Here is a 14591-nt window from a genome sequence, read left to right on the forward strand (position 1 = left end):
TTCAACGAAGTCGCTCATGCAGAGATCCAGAGAAGGCTTTGGGAGCACGAATCTCTGGGACACCCTCACTCAGACTGACATCCAGGTGTCTGTTCCTTCCCGTAACTGGACCTCGACCTTCAGTTTCTGGGACAGTGTGCGTGCCGGATGGGGAGAGAAATGGACTGAGCGGTTGGATATTTCTATCACAGAGCCCAGGCTTTGAATGGCAGGCAGGGGGACTTCGCTTCAGTGGACGCTTCCTCACCAGTCATGACAAATCACACAGCACTTGACCATCCAAGAGAAAGCAGAGGTTAGAAAAAGCGAACTTGGGGACGAAATTCTACCCTCCTCTAAATCACTGTGACTCGGAAAACAATTTAGGGACAGATCCTGCCCTGGAAACAAAAACTGATTTTTCTCGTCTGTAGATTGATTGTTACAAACCACCCAGGGTGGGAGAACTCATCTTGATTCTTGAGCCCCTTCAGAGGGGGAGGGAGGGCTTTCTGTTCTTTGTGTTTTGGTGTCGTACTTGGGTCTTGGGAGAAACAGGCGGATGGGTCCTTCATGCAGTGTGGCGTCCTGAGGGACCACAGAAAACCGCCCTGGGGTCCCTCTGGCACTGGCTTGCGGTCAGCGTCCTCCGCCCAGTGTTACAATCGCCTGATTACCTGTCTCCCTCGCTGGACTATCTCCTGGCGAGGCAGAGCCCCTGTGGCACTCCGGAGCAACACGGCCTCCCTGAGCGCCAGGGTGTGCAGGGCCTGGAGGACCGCCTCTGACTACCTACAGCCTCTGCCTACGGGAAGCTTCTGCCCTTAAGAAGCAGAGCTGAAGCCCTCCAAGGAAAAGGGGTTTGCAAAGCAGGTAACTGCACGAGAAGACTTCTGTTCAAGTGGGAGATATGAAGGTGTTGGGACGAGGGTTCGATGTCGTGAGCATTTTAGAATCTCCTGGTGTGAACAAAAGATGGGGGGATTTGGAAGACCCGGGCTGAAGAGCAGGACCTCAGCTTCTGCAACTATACACTGAAGTTGGTGATACCGTCCTCACGGGGCAGCAAGGACTCGGCGGACAAGACGTATGAGATGCTCCTGTGCCGAGAGCACAGCCCCATCCGGGGCCCCTCTGAGAGCACACAGAGCACACAGAGGTTGTTCGCCAGCTCCGCGTCACACTGACGCCGTCTGTGCATCCCCCACTGCGGCAGTGGGTGGGTGTGGTGTAGAGAACGTGGATGTGCACGTGCGGGGTCTCCAGTGTGGGTGTTTGTGCAAATACTACAAAATAATCAAGACTTCACCCCGCTCTAGTCCGTCCATCTCCCTGGGATGTCACTGTGCTTTAATTAAGTGGATTGTCTTGTGTTCCAGAAGTCGCATCACTGTTTCATCCACTATATTCTTGGGGTGTTCCTGGAGTCACCTGTCCTTGCTCCTCATTTAAATTGAATCAACCTGCACTGTAGGATGTCTGCCAAGTGCTGAGTGAGTAAGTGGACAAAAGGACAATGAATGGTTGATGTAATCTGGGCGGATATTTTCCCCTCTTCACAGATGATGGTGAAACCCAGGCTGAGGGACTTAACTTGGTCATTCAGTTGACAAAGTGCCAAGCTTGGAGTACAGAGTTTTTTCCATGATATAAACCCACCATAACGAAGTCATTTTTTAAAAATGGTTAATGATTCCTTGATATTGTGTTGATTTTAGTGGGCTGTATGACCTCTCGTGACACCATTACTTACTAGCCTGTTAATCTGTGTTTAGTTCTTAATCAAAGTAGATACACATTTTCTAGCTTTGTATTTGCTACTTGCATATGTGAATACTGCCGCATGTGTGTTTCGTGTTCATTCTGAGGGTCTCATAATACTCAGGAATTGAAAAACAATATCCAAGACCCACAGTGGTTTTTCTGTAATGACCGTTTGTTGGGGACGTTGCGCCCGCTGGGGTCGCAGTCCACCCCTGCTGCCTCTTCCACCCGGCCAGCCCTGCCTGTTGTCCACTGACTGGGTGGCTGGTGGCTCGGTCAGCTTCCTGTCGGGGTTCCCATCAGATGCAAGGGTGAGGTGCTCTCTGTGCGTTCTTGGAGGCACATGGGCAGGGTTCACCTGCCTCAGGTGGGCCTGGGCCCCTTCTCGCCACCATGGTGCCCTCTGGCATCGAGGACCCCCTCCCTGCTTTCTCATGGGCACAGGCCCTTGGCATCCACCCCACCCTGGGAAATGGTTATCCGGAGTCAAGCAGGAAGCGGAGAGAATGGACTGCTCTTACTTCTCTGGGGCTGGGGCAGGTTGGGAGGAATAAACAGGAGGCTGCCGGGGCATGGGAGGTTCCTGAATGAGCTGTTTCTTTCTGACTGGAAGGAAGGGACGTCCTGACTGGTGGTGCAAGGGTCCCTGCTCTGCATCTTCTCTGGACCCACAGCGGGAAGGCCGGAAGTGTCCCCCAGTCCCTTCCAGGCCAGGTTTGCAGGGGTAGCACAGAGGGAAGCCAGGGTCCTGGGGGTCGAGGGGCTTCCACTCCAGCGTCAGCCTCGCACCAGTGAGACCCGGGGCTAGTCGTCTTGTACATTTGCCAAGGGCATGCAGGTGAAGCCAGGAGTGTGGAGTCCTTTGAACCCCCAGCACCCAGGAAGCAGCTCCTGGATAGGATCCAGGGGAGAGCAGCTCTGGGTCCCGGTGCCAGGTCCCCCGACCCTGCTTCCCCGAGAAAGAGCCACCCTAGCCCCAGCACCGCCCCTGCCCGGACTGGCAAAGGCTGCTGGCTTCTGTCCACCACGCTCACTCACCCCAAGAAGGTATGGGCTTCCCCGCATTCTCAGGTGGGTCTTACCACCCCGGCTGTGTTTGGGTTCAAATGATGCAGCCGCCTTTCCTGCGACCTGGACACTGGGCCATTCCAGGGCCAAGTGCGATTGCTTCCGATGTCTGTCCTCAGGCCATGGGCAGCGGGCTCCTGAGGGACAGGGCAGCCTGTGGACCCCACAGGACCTGGACGCCCCTCGGGTCAGAACCAAAGTCGTGTTCCCGGCCCCAGGACCTCGTAGAGAGAGGCCACCGTCCGGGCGTGGAGGCAGGCATCCCTGGCTTCTCCCAAAGCCTGGCCTGCACAGTGCAAACATGGTGGGAAATGGGGTGCCCCACGGAACCCCAGGGCAGGCCCCCTGTGAGGCTGGCAGAGAACCATGGCGGCTACATCCCCCCGCTGCCTCTGTCACGTGGCCCCAGCAGCTGAGCGGCCCGGCCCCAGTTCCCGGGGAGGCAGCTACTCCTGTCCCTCTGTCGGTCTGGAGGCCCCATGAGACTCCCAAGAGCAGGGAGGCAGAATGGGGAGTCCCTGGGACAGGTGAAGGCTAGGGGGGCAAGGGGCGGCCATGGTAGCCTGGGGTGACCCTCCCATCCTCCACCAGGGATGGAGTGGGGGCTGGGACGGGGCTGACCTGAAAAACAGCTGGAGCTGAGGTGGTCCACTTGCTTTGGTTTCAGACTGTTAGGATTTCGGAATAGCAAGAGGGGAGGCCGTTGGAACTTGCTGCCACAGAAGCTTTTCTCTCTCCCTGCCCCTGGCGGCCCCTGCCCCCAGAGGCCCCAGCCCTGCCCTTCCCCCTGCTCCCCAACCTGGGCTGCCCCCCACATACACTGGTGCAGGATGCGAGCTCTGAGCTCGCGTGGCTCCGGGGCAGGCGTCCTGGGAGGTGGGCTCCGGGCTGTCCCCGCAGAGACGGCGGTGGTTTTCAGTAGGCGACGGCACTGGGGTCCGAGCCAGGGGCGCATCTGAAGGACGGGCACTCAGGCGCTTTGAAATGCACACTGTTCTCTCCACTTATTCACACGTGTGCACTTGAACAGGGCCCTGTGCATCATGGGGGACTCGGGTGTCATGAGGAGGTGGCCAGCAGTCACGAAACCTGTGCGCGGGGCAGTTCCAGAAAGTTCCAAATGTCATCGAGCGCCTTGTAACTCAAGGTGAGGTATGTGGGTGGGTGGCAGTGTGACTTCGTGCCTGTTTGAAATCCAGAATCCCCACGGGAGGAGTTCTCACCCTTGTGCAGGACCCCGCGTGATGCGCGTGCATGTGGCGTGGGGCTCAGGTTCCCCACGTGCCTGCGGAGTGCATGAAAACGCACTCACGCCTGGGTCCCTCCTGCACAGGTTCTGATTTTGCTGGTCAGGATGTGGCCCAGGCACCTGCGTCTTCAAATATCCGCGGGCAATTCTGATGTGCCACGGAGCAGGGGGCTGCAGGCCTGGACGTGACACTCGCTGACTCCTCACGCTCTCCGCCCTTCATCTGAACCACAGTCGGGGTGGAGCCTCCAGCAGGTCGGAGGGCAGACCACGACACCTGCCCTTTACGACTCAGGCACGGCCAGCAACCCCTGGAGAACCGAATTCTGCATGGATTTCACAGCACGATTCACAGAAATGTTAGCGCCCTCAGTGCAGAGCGGGCTCCATGGGCTGAGGGGCCAGAGGAAGGTCAGGGTGGATGGGTCTTGAAGCAAACGTTGTGGATGTGCGCAGAGTGGGCATGGGGTGACACTGCCCCATGGGACCCCCGGCCAGAAGCCATGGGCTCGCTTCCCTGGACCGAGCCCCACACCCAGTGCACTCTGTCTGGTTGGCGGGAGTGGCAAGAAAGGGACTGCAGTCCCCATGGACCGAGCAGCACCAGAGTCTCTGCGGGGCCTGCGGGCCTCAAGCCAGCTGGCGGGGTGTTAGGGAGAGAGGCGGTGCTCACCAGGTCAGCAGGGAGGCACATGGCCTCCCCTGGCACCACCACAAAGCCCACGTGCGGTCCCAGGACAAACAGACCAGGTGCCTGGAGCCTCACTCCCAATACCACTGGGCGTCTGGCCTTCCCAAATAGCCGGCCAGCCTGACCCGCAGCAGAGTAGGGCCAGGACCCCGCAAGGATGCCTGCAGAGAGGGTTTGCCCTGAGGTCCGCGGAATTCCTTCCCTGAGGCCTCCAGGCTGGGAGACACAAGCGTCGGCTGTCCCCAGGCCTGGTGCTGACCAATGCATGGGTGTCGGGGGAAACGGGGCTCGAGGCCCTCTCTTCCTTTCACCCCTGCGTGAGGGTGTGTGGGGCAGGCACCTGCCACGGTGACAGTGCAAAGGGCAAGCCTACACCTCCCGGGCTCTCTGAGGCCTGCTTGCCGATGTAGGGAAATAGGGAATAACGGGAGGAGGAGCGCTCGTTTTGGCCCCATGAGGCTCAGGTGCAGCTGAGGGACTTGCTTGAGCCAACGAATATGGGTGACAGGTTCCGCCTCAGGCAGAAGCTCCCAGAACCAGCACATGACTTCCTCCACTCTGAGTGGCTGCTCGGCGGTAACACCAGCCTTGATGACGGGTGATCAAGCCACATGCTAGCTTGACTTCCTCCTCTGATATCTGTCCTCCCAGCCTCCCATCTTTGCGCAAATGCACAACAGGAACAAAACCCCCAGATTTCCTTTAGCGACCCAAAGAGCCCGAATGCCCTGCAGCCACTCGCTCCTGACTGGTGGCTCCATACGTCCCGTCTTTGGTCTGTAGGGGCATCGGTGTGGCTGTGGTCCTGCCGCTGGCTGCACGGGACGGTGAGGTCGACCCTCAGAAGCCCTGGGTCGGGCAGGTTCCCTCGCTGCTGTCCGGCTCATCCTGAATCGAGAGGTGGTTTCGAGCCAGGAGCCGACCCTGGGCATGTCAGTCTTGCTGTGGGGTTGGCACTTGATGCCTTAACATTTCTCAGAAACGTAAAGGAAGGTGTGAGCTTCCATATGTGTCGGAATGGAGCGCGGTAACGGGGGTGGGGGGGTCCACGGGGAGTCTTGGTGGCGGGGTAACGGTGTTGAAGTCCTACCGCCAGTCCTCCAAACATGGCCCCGTTTGGAGAGTCAATGCAGAGGTAGGGCTAGATGGAGTCACGTGGAGTCCTGGGTGGGTAGGATGGATGGCCACTGATGCCAACCAGTGCAGGTCATTCTGGTGTTTACAATTCTCAGTTTCTTCAGAGGGAGCCCAAGAACATTCCAGAACCCCTGCCTCTCAGTTTGGCCCTTTTCTGTGCATTTGTTCCCTGGAAACCCCTCACGGTCGGACACTGTGGGAAGCGCATGGTCCCCGGGGACCATCCTATGGGGCGTTTTGGCAGGTTGGTCTGACGTCTGGTTTTTGCAGTGTTGTCCCCACACTGGCCCTCGTGCTGCATTGTAGGGTGAAGGAGGGGCCTCAGGCTCGTCGCTGGGGGGTGGGGAGGGGAGAGCGGCAGCCACTCCACGTAGCTATGGAAGGCGTAGACACCGCCCCCGGGAGAGAGGAACTCTCTGCTAACTTGGGTCTAGAACTGAGCTCCTGACTCCCAGCCTCTGTGCTGGCACCCCAGACGCCGGGGTCTGCCCACTTGTCCGTCCATGCCGGCTCCGCGCAGGAGCAGCCAAGGGGCCTCCAGAGGCACCATGATCTGGGGTGAGAGAGACACCAAGAATCCATGGGGGCCGGGTGACAAGTGCAGCGGGAGCCCGAGTGGGTGCCCACCCAGGGAGGCTTACTGGAGGAGGTGGCATTTCAGCCAGGTCAGCAAGGACAGCGGCTGGGCTATGAAGAGGGAGGAGGGGACCCACAGGCGGATGTGGAAGGAAGAAGAAGGAGGACAATGGGGGCCATGGAGGGTCTGAGGGTCACACCAGAGCATTTCATGGGGGCGTGAGGACACTGGAAGGCTGAGGGCACCACAGCACACGTGGCAGGCACAAACCAATGCAAGAACAACGTACTTCCTCGAATCCAACACCTTAACTGAGCTTGAGCGGCACCCAGCGCTGGGGCAGGGGCTCCAGGAGTAGCCTCCTTCCCCAGTTCTGAGCAGACTTGCCCTGACACATGTGGGACCCGGGGCAAGAGCCCACGTCTAAGTATTTGTTGCAAGAAGCCATAAATAAGCCATAAGTATGACGTGTTCTACTCTCCAGCCTGGACAAATGCACCCTCACAGCACCTGGAAGGTTGAATTTGGAATTTTGAATTCTGTGCTGCAGAAAGTGGAGGTGCAGGGAGAGGGGCCGCAGTCCCCTCCCCTGCCAGTGGGCTTGCCCAGGCCTTGCGTGCACCAGGTGGACCCGCAGCCCACAGGCCTTCTCTCTGGCCCCCTTCCTGCAGGGAGCTGCGTGGTGGCCGTCTGCTGGGAGAGACTGTCCTGGGGAGGGTTCCCACGCAAGTCCCGCAAGCAGCTCAGGGCCATCGAGGAGGGAGTCTGGGGTTCAGGGTCCGCTGAGCACACTCCAGATCCTATAAGGCAGGGTGCGGGCTGATCGTATGGACCCTGCCCCCTGGGAGGGCCTGTGTCCAAAGGGCCCCCTGAAACGCGGGTGTCGGGGCTGTTATGGGGTCTCTGGGCCTCATCTGGTACAAGGAGAATGTGGCTGTCATGTAAGCAGTGGTTGACGTCCCTGCAGAGGGTTTCCATGGGGGCAGACGCAGCAGCCGGCTGGAGACTGTGTCACCAACCCTGAGCAAGCCTGGTTGGGTGCTGAAAGTCTGGGAGGGGCTGCAGGCCCGGAGCTTGTCCTGGCCCATCAGGCAGCGTCCCCTCTGCACTCTTGCCGCCCATCCTGCAGGGCTTGGCGGCTCCGGGGCTGAGCGTCTGGGTAGCCCGGGGAGGAGAGCTCTTGGGGCCTGGGAACCTCGAGAACGTTGATTCCATCTCTGAAAATTGAAGTATTTTCCTTCGTTTCTGTCTTTGGGAACACATACATGTGGGGTTAAGTTATGACGACATCCCAAACAAAACAGCCCAATGCCCAAGAAAGCCCCCATGTGGTTTCTCCCCACCCTTCCTCCCTGCCTGGTAGCCCAGGCGCCCTGGCCCCCATGTTCCCAAGTGCCGCCAGCCTCCCTCTCCCACGGCTTAGGCCCCGACACGTCAGCCGACCCACCAGCCAGCATCTCGCTCTGTCCATAGTTTGTTCCCTGCTCTTAATTTACCAACTAGTTATTACACGTGGCGTGTGTGGGCTGAAAGCCGGAGGCCCAGGAGGGCTCTGAGGGGTGTTGGTGGCCTGCCCTGAGTGGCACACCCCACAGAGACGCCCCGGCTGGGAGCCTGGCCAACTCCTAGCATCCGTGTGCTCCACTCGCCAACATGGAACGCAGGAACTGGGCATTGCTGGGGCCATGCCCCTTGCCGTGCAGAGGGGCCACGGGGAGGGCAGTGAGCACCCAGGGCCCAACTCCAAGCAAGGTTCTGATGCCGGTGTTCTGATGTCTTGAGGCCAAACACCTGAGGGGTCAGGTGATGGAGTCTGCTTCTCCAGCGGCTGACGGGGCTCATCATCACTGCTGGCCTCCTTTGAGGGCCCGGGGGGAGGGGGGCTGGCACTGACCCCAGAGCTTTAGGGACAGCGCAGAAGTGTGGAGGGTAGGGTCAAGTTGAGGCCCCAGTATTGGGTGCCCCCCGGGTGCCTGGAATGTCCTGCTCCCTTCAGGCCAGACCCTCCCTGGACCCCCGCTCAGCAGCTGAGCCCGCCCTGCTCCTGAGAATCAACACCCCCTCCCCGCTGAGGCCTCCCCGTTGCAGAAGACACGCCACAAACACCTGGCCCTTGACCCTACATCTGCCTCCAGCCACGAACCCATTTCTTCCCTTCCTGTGACAGAATCTCCCAGTCCTTTTCCTTCATTTTCTGACTTCTTTTTGGAGATGCTCACGCACGTGAAGTGCATGAATCTTGAGTAGAGCTCCATGACGTGTTGAAATGTCACCCCCGCTGAAGCCAGCCCGTGTCTGCTCCGCCCGCAGAGGAGAGGGAGCTTTGGGGCTCCGGCTAACCCTCCGGGGGCGGGGGCAGCAGCCAGCGGTCAGTGGCTGTCATTGCGGAAGGCGACCACTCACCCACAGCTTGGGCATTTTCACAGAGAGGGGGAGGTGCCCAGGGAATCGTGGTGAGGCCGCGGGTGTGTGCGCCATGCCCCTGTGCGCTCTGAAGACGCCCCAGGAGGAGGACAGCAGTGTGAGTCTCCGGCGGGGCCTCTGCCTCTGGACCCCCCACAGATGGGTCTGTGTCCCTGCCACCACGGCAAGAACACAGCTTATTTGGTTTTCCTTAAAATTCAGTGTTTCCAGAATGTGCAGCTGGAGGCCTCGCTTGGATTAATCCTTGAAATCTAGTAAGCAAACCATACTGTTTGGGGCTGTATTAGGAAATTCGGTGCTGAATCAAAAAACACACGCTGTTTGATTGTTGGTCCTCCAGATCCACACTCAACGGAGCAGGTCCCCGTGAGACTTTCGCACGCCTCCCTGTCCTCAAGCGTGTTCCGCTCAGCGGACAAGTCCCCGTTCCAGATGCTCTTCTCATGTGTCAGTTATTTACGTATTTCCCTCTTTGTTTTCACCCTTTTGTTTTTACTTTATGCTTCTCCTTGTACCTGGAGTCTCCGTCACCAGTCGTGTTACATGTCTTACTCCCTTGTCCCCGTGAGCTCTGCCCGAGCCACCATGTCTTTACTGCAGGTCACTCCTGGATCTCATTGCTCTGCTTGGTGTCCACTCGTCGGTATTTTGACAGACATTCTCTCATAATATCTTCCAGAAACGTTACCTTCCCACTGTAAAACTTTCTGAGTGTTTGCCTAATGATGCTTCCATTTTGCACAAGAACGGTCTGCTGGCAGGTATTCAATTCTGGGGGCAAAATCATTTGAAGACGCTGTGTCCAGTCGGGAGGGAAGTCTGTAGCTTCTTTTTTTTTTAAGATTTTATTTGTTTATTTGTCAGAGAGAGAGGGAGAGCACGAGGAGGGAGGAGAGGGAAAGAGAGAAGCAGGCTCCGTGCTGAGCAGGGAGCCTGACGTGGGGCTTGACTCCCAGGACCCTGGGATCATGACCTGAGCCGAAGGCAGATGCGTAACTGACTGAGCCACCGAGGCAGCATCCCCCACATGTGATTTCTGTGGAGAACGTCTCATCATTGTTGGCTCTCGTTCTGAACGCCCACAGGGGATACCGCCTCCCCGTGAAGTCCTGGAACTACGCGCATCCATGTCCTCGTGCGCAGAGTCTTGTCCATTCCTGCCAGCACTTTCCATGCCCATCCAGTCCAGGGTCCTTCCTGGACTTCGGCAAAATTCCTTCTCTTCTGGTTTGGTTGCGTGCTTCCATAGAGCAGAGTAAATTCTTTGTTCTGGAAGCTTCCACAGGTGTGAATATGCTCGGGGGGAGCAAACAGCTGGGTCTCCACAGATGTTTCTACCCATCCACTGGGGAAATGTGGCCAAAACGGAGGACAGTGGAGGAGGAGGCCTTCTGGAAGCAGGACTGGTTCGAGGTTTGAGGCGGGTGACCCCTTCACGACACAGTCCATGGTTTTTGCCCAAATGCAGAGGAGACTGGAAAATCACGGAAGAGTCTCAACGAGCTTTTGCAGCGCAGACTCCAGGAGCCAGCGTCCCACAGGCAGCCCCACCACGGGGGCACTCCTCACCACCCTCTCCCAGCGCCCTCTGGCTTGACCCACACCTGCTGTAGTTCTCCCCGTCCCCATCTTCCTGCCATGTCTGTGGGGTCTGATGGGACCTGCGCACGTGCCAGCGGGCCCAAGGCACCACCACGCCGTCCTTGCTGTGACGTCTCTGTCTGCAGCTGTGTGAATCTCCAGTCTCCGGAGTCTCACAGAAGTTCTGCTCTCTCCCAGCTCCCGATCCTCTCTGGCCATCGGGGGCTTCAACCTTTGCCTCCTTTACATAAATGTTAGAAACTATGTGGCAGCAAGCCTCGGGGTCCCAGCCACTCGATCCCACACATCCGGTCCCATTCCACACAGAGCACAAATGCTACCTGGAGGAACGATGGTCCTGGGACAGGAGGACATGCGAGAGGGTAGCAGGGAGACAGCATCCCCGGGGAAGGGGCAGTTTTGTCCCATGGAGGGTGGACCCCATGGCGGGTGGGCTGGACTCTGGACACTGGAGGAGCTCACGTGGGGGGGTATCCTGGGCTCTCTGGAGGTTGGGCAGTGTTGGAGACCCCACGAGGCCCCGTGCACTGACCTGCCCCAGAGATGGTGCAGGGACGCCGGTGTCAGCTCCAGATCCTGTGTGGCTGTGTGCGCACAGGGGCGCTTGAGGGAAAAACAGCATTTTCCAAGTGGATTTCGAGGGCTGTGTTTAGAGCACATGGCCCAGCCAACAGGGTTCTCGGCGAGGTGGGTCAGACACCTGAATGCAAGTGCACGCGAAGCCCCGAGGCGATGCCCCGGGTTCTCCTGCACCGGCTGCAGTTCCCCCGACCCAGTCGTCCTGTTGTGTACATGTGAGCCGCCTCGTCCTTCCTGCAGCACACACAGACGTCCTGTGACCGCCATGCAAGGATGGCACTGGCCCCTCCTTCCAGGACTGATGCGCCCATCGGCAGCAAGGCGCTCGGGGTCACCCCGGCCAGCGGCAGCTAGCGTGCCCAGGGCAGCTCCTTCTGTCCTACTCAGGGCCCTACAGAGGGCCCATCCACCAGAGCGCCTGCCAGGCTTCTCAATGTTCTCAAAAAAAACACAAACAACACTTCTGGGATTTTGACTGTGACGATGGATCTATTTAGGGAGCATCAACATCTTAAAAATCCTGAGACTTCCAGTTCGTGAATGTGATGTGTCTCCATTTACTGCCATCCTTGGGAGAGACCCCGTGTAGAGTCTTGCACGCGTTTTCTTGGGCTCCTTCCTGGCTATCTGATTCTTTCTGATGTTTTTGTAAATGACACTGAGAAGTTTTCCGGTTCTCATTTTTTGCTCGTATGTAGAAATACACTTCATTTTTGAACTTTGGCCTTCTGTCCAATGACCGTATTAATCCTGATCACTTGTACATTCTTTCAGACTTGGTGCACACGCAATCCCGCCATCTGCTCAGGGGAAAGCTTCTCTGCTCCATCCAGTCTCTACACTTTCTTTCTTTGCCTTCAAGGACGATGTTAGAGACATGGTGAGCGCATGTCCTTGTCTCTCAACAACAGCGACAGGGGCTTTGCCCATGAGGCCGCTTCTTGGGTGCAAGGTAACAGCCGCTCACCCCCCGTCTCTCCTGCTCTGAGACGGGGTGTGCCTCGCCTCGCGGGTCCTGCAGACACCGCAGCCGTGTCTTCCCAGCACTGGCCTTTGCCTCTCGCGTGGAAGGAAGGGAAGACAGCGTCACTACCGTGGAAATGGGGACACTGGGCTCAGCAGTAAAGGCAAGCAGCGCTAGAATCAGAGCTGACATGTCTGCCTGCCGCCTGGCCCCCCAGGCCAGGCTGTCCCAAGACCACATGTGGGGCAAGGCTGGGCTTGTGCGCGGTCTTATGAGCTGAACTTTGGAGCTGAAATGTGCGTGTTTCTCCCAGCAGCCCTAGGAAGGACACAGGCACCACTCTGCTGCCCCGACCCGGTCTGTAGGATGCAGACCTCAGTCCATGGCCGGGGTCTGCGGATCCACAGGACGGCTGAACGCGGAGTCAGTGCATTCATGCTGAAGGAGAGTGTGTGCTTCCAGCTCTGCGGGGCTTAAACCGTTCGAGTATGACATTCAGGGAAAATCAAACCTCACATGGTTGGTGTCTTTCGAAAGCATCGCCAGTGGCCCCGATCGTGATGATGGTGGTGGCTGACCTGAGAGACACTGGCCCTGTTGGCACGCCCCTTCCCTTCCTGGACTAAACGGAGAGCGGGATAGGGCTTGTCAGAGGTCGGCTCTACCTTCTAAGCCTCCGATCTGCCCACCGGTCACGAGCCCTCCAGGACCCACGTGCTAGCCTCCCCTCCCTTCCCCCCCCACCCCGGGCTGCCTGTGCCTCCCCAACCTGTGCTGTCCTTCCCCCATCAGCCAGCGTGGGGATCATACTCAAGACCCTGTGACAGTTTCCCATGACGCACAGAGGGCAGTGTGAGACCCTTTACCATAGCCATCCCTTGCCGGACCAGCCGTCCCTTCATAGCGATGCCGCCCCGGCTCCGCCGCCCCCACCTGCCCCGCCCACACCCCGCCTGGAGCACCTGTGGCTCCGCGTCCAGCACTGGGAGGCAATGGCCCCTGAGGCAGGGTGACCCCGGGTGCTCTCACTCCAGCTCCACAGCCACCACCACACGGACCAGCCACCACCTTATGGAGTGGGCCCCTCGAACCACCTGTGCGCCCCCTTGCCTGAGTCTACTCATCACAGAAATGTGTCTGTCATGTTGATCGCTGCGAAGTTCCTCAGGTCAGGGTCTGTGACACTGTGTCCCGAACAGGGCACATGGCAGGTGCACACGCAGTAAGTGTTGAATGAGCAGACGAGGAGTCGGGATGATGCCCGGGCCGGGCAGTTCCTGGGCCTTGTTGGGGCACGGAGAGAGGGAGGAAGCAGCGGCTGTCCTGGGGGATGGGCAGCAGACCCAGGACGGTCAGCCAGTCTGCTCAGGGAGGCCACTCCTGCGGTGTTGTCCTAGCTGTGCATTCGACTCAGGGGCACAAGCCTGTGTTCCATTCACCTTAGAGACCTCAGCACTGAGTACGGGGCCTGCCATGGAGGGTGCACCCCATTAGAGTTTCCTGGATGAATACATGATGGGCTGAAGGAGTGGCTGGCGTTTCCCAGCAATACCAGTTTTGTGGGCTGCCTACAGCCACAAAGACACCAGGCAGCAGCGCCCTTGATTGGAAAGCAGCCAGTGGGTCTGCCCTCATCAGGAGTCTCTGGAGAGGCAACATGGCCCGCTTTGCGGGGTCCTTGGAGGCCTGCCCCGCATCGTCCTGGAGCTCTGCAAACAGGCCTGGGCTCTGACTCAGTCGCTGAGACTCCAGGGGAGCCCCTGCTCAGGATGAATAGGTGGGGACAAGTGGCATCAGGACGGGTGCTCCTGAACGTGGACAGTTGTGTGGGCTCGGGACACGTAAGGAGAGCAGGGGACACCTCCGGACCCTGTGCGCAGGGGGTGGGGTGTGGGTCAGACAGCTACATGGGACCGTTCTGGATCCAACACTGAGTCCACACCTTCCCCACTTCAGCCCAAAAGGGCCAGCGGCCATCTTGTCAGGGGCATCTCAGCACCAAAGCCCCCGTAACTGCCCCTCCGCCCCCCAGACAGCCCGCTCTCGCCCTTTGGCCCAGACTTGGACACCAGCTTCCATGGTGGCGTTTTCAGCGTCGAGGGTCTTTGGCTTGGAGCCTGAGTCTCCACTTAAATCAGGAGGACGCGGGCGACTCACTTCAAACTCCTTGACCCTCAGTTTTCTCACCTTCGAAGTGGAGACGTGGATTCCTGCTTCCGAACATTCTGAGAAGTCTGTGTGACCTGCAGTGTAGCCCCTGGCCAGGCATCTGGGAAGTTGTTCATCTCTACGACTGGTGGAATTATTACCGCCCAGCAGACGTTTGCTGTTTGAACCGACCGGACGTGTTCTCTGCTCCTCGGAGGCTCACGGTCTGTCGGGGAAAGGTGTGCACACTGGCCTTCAGAAGACGAGAAGGGAGGCAGATGCTGTTCCATCCTTGGAACAGGTGGTTGCTTGGGGCCAAACGTGGGGACTGAGGCCCCGGCTTACGTCCTCACAAGCCCAGGCCCGAGGCTACCTGTGACCTGGACAGGGAGGTAGTGGGACGGGGCCG

The sequence above is a fragment of the Ailuropoda melanoleuca genome, chromosome 8 (genome assembly GCF_002007445.2).
Source record: "Ailuropoda melanoleuca isolate Jingjing chromosome 8, ASM200744v2, whole genome shotgun sequence".
In the NCBI taxonomy this organism is placed as follows: Eukaryota; Metazoa; Chordata; class Mammalia; order Carnivora; family Ursidae; genus Ailuropoda; species Ailuropoda melanoleuca.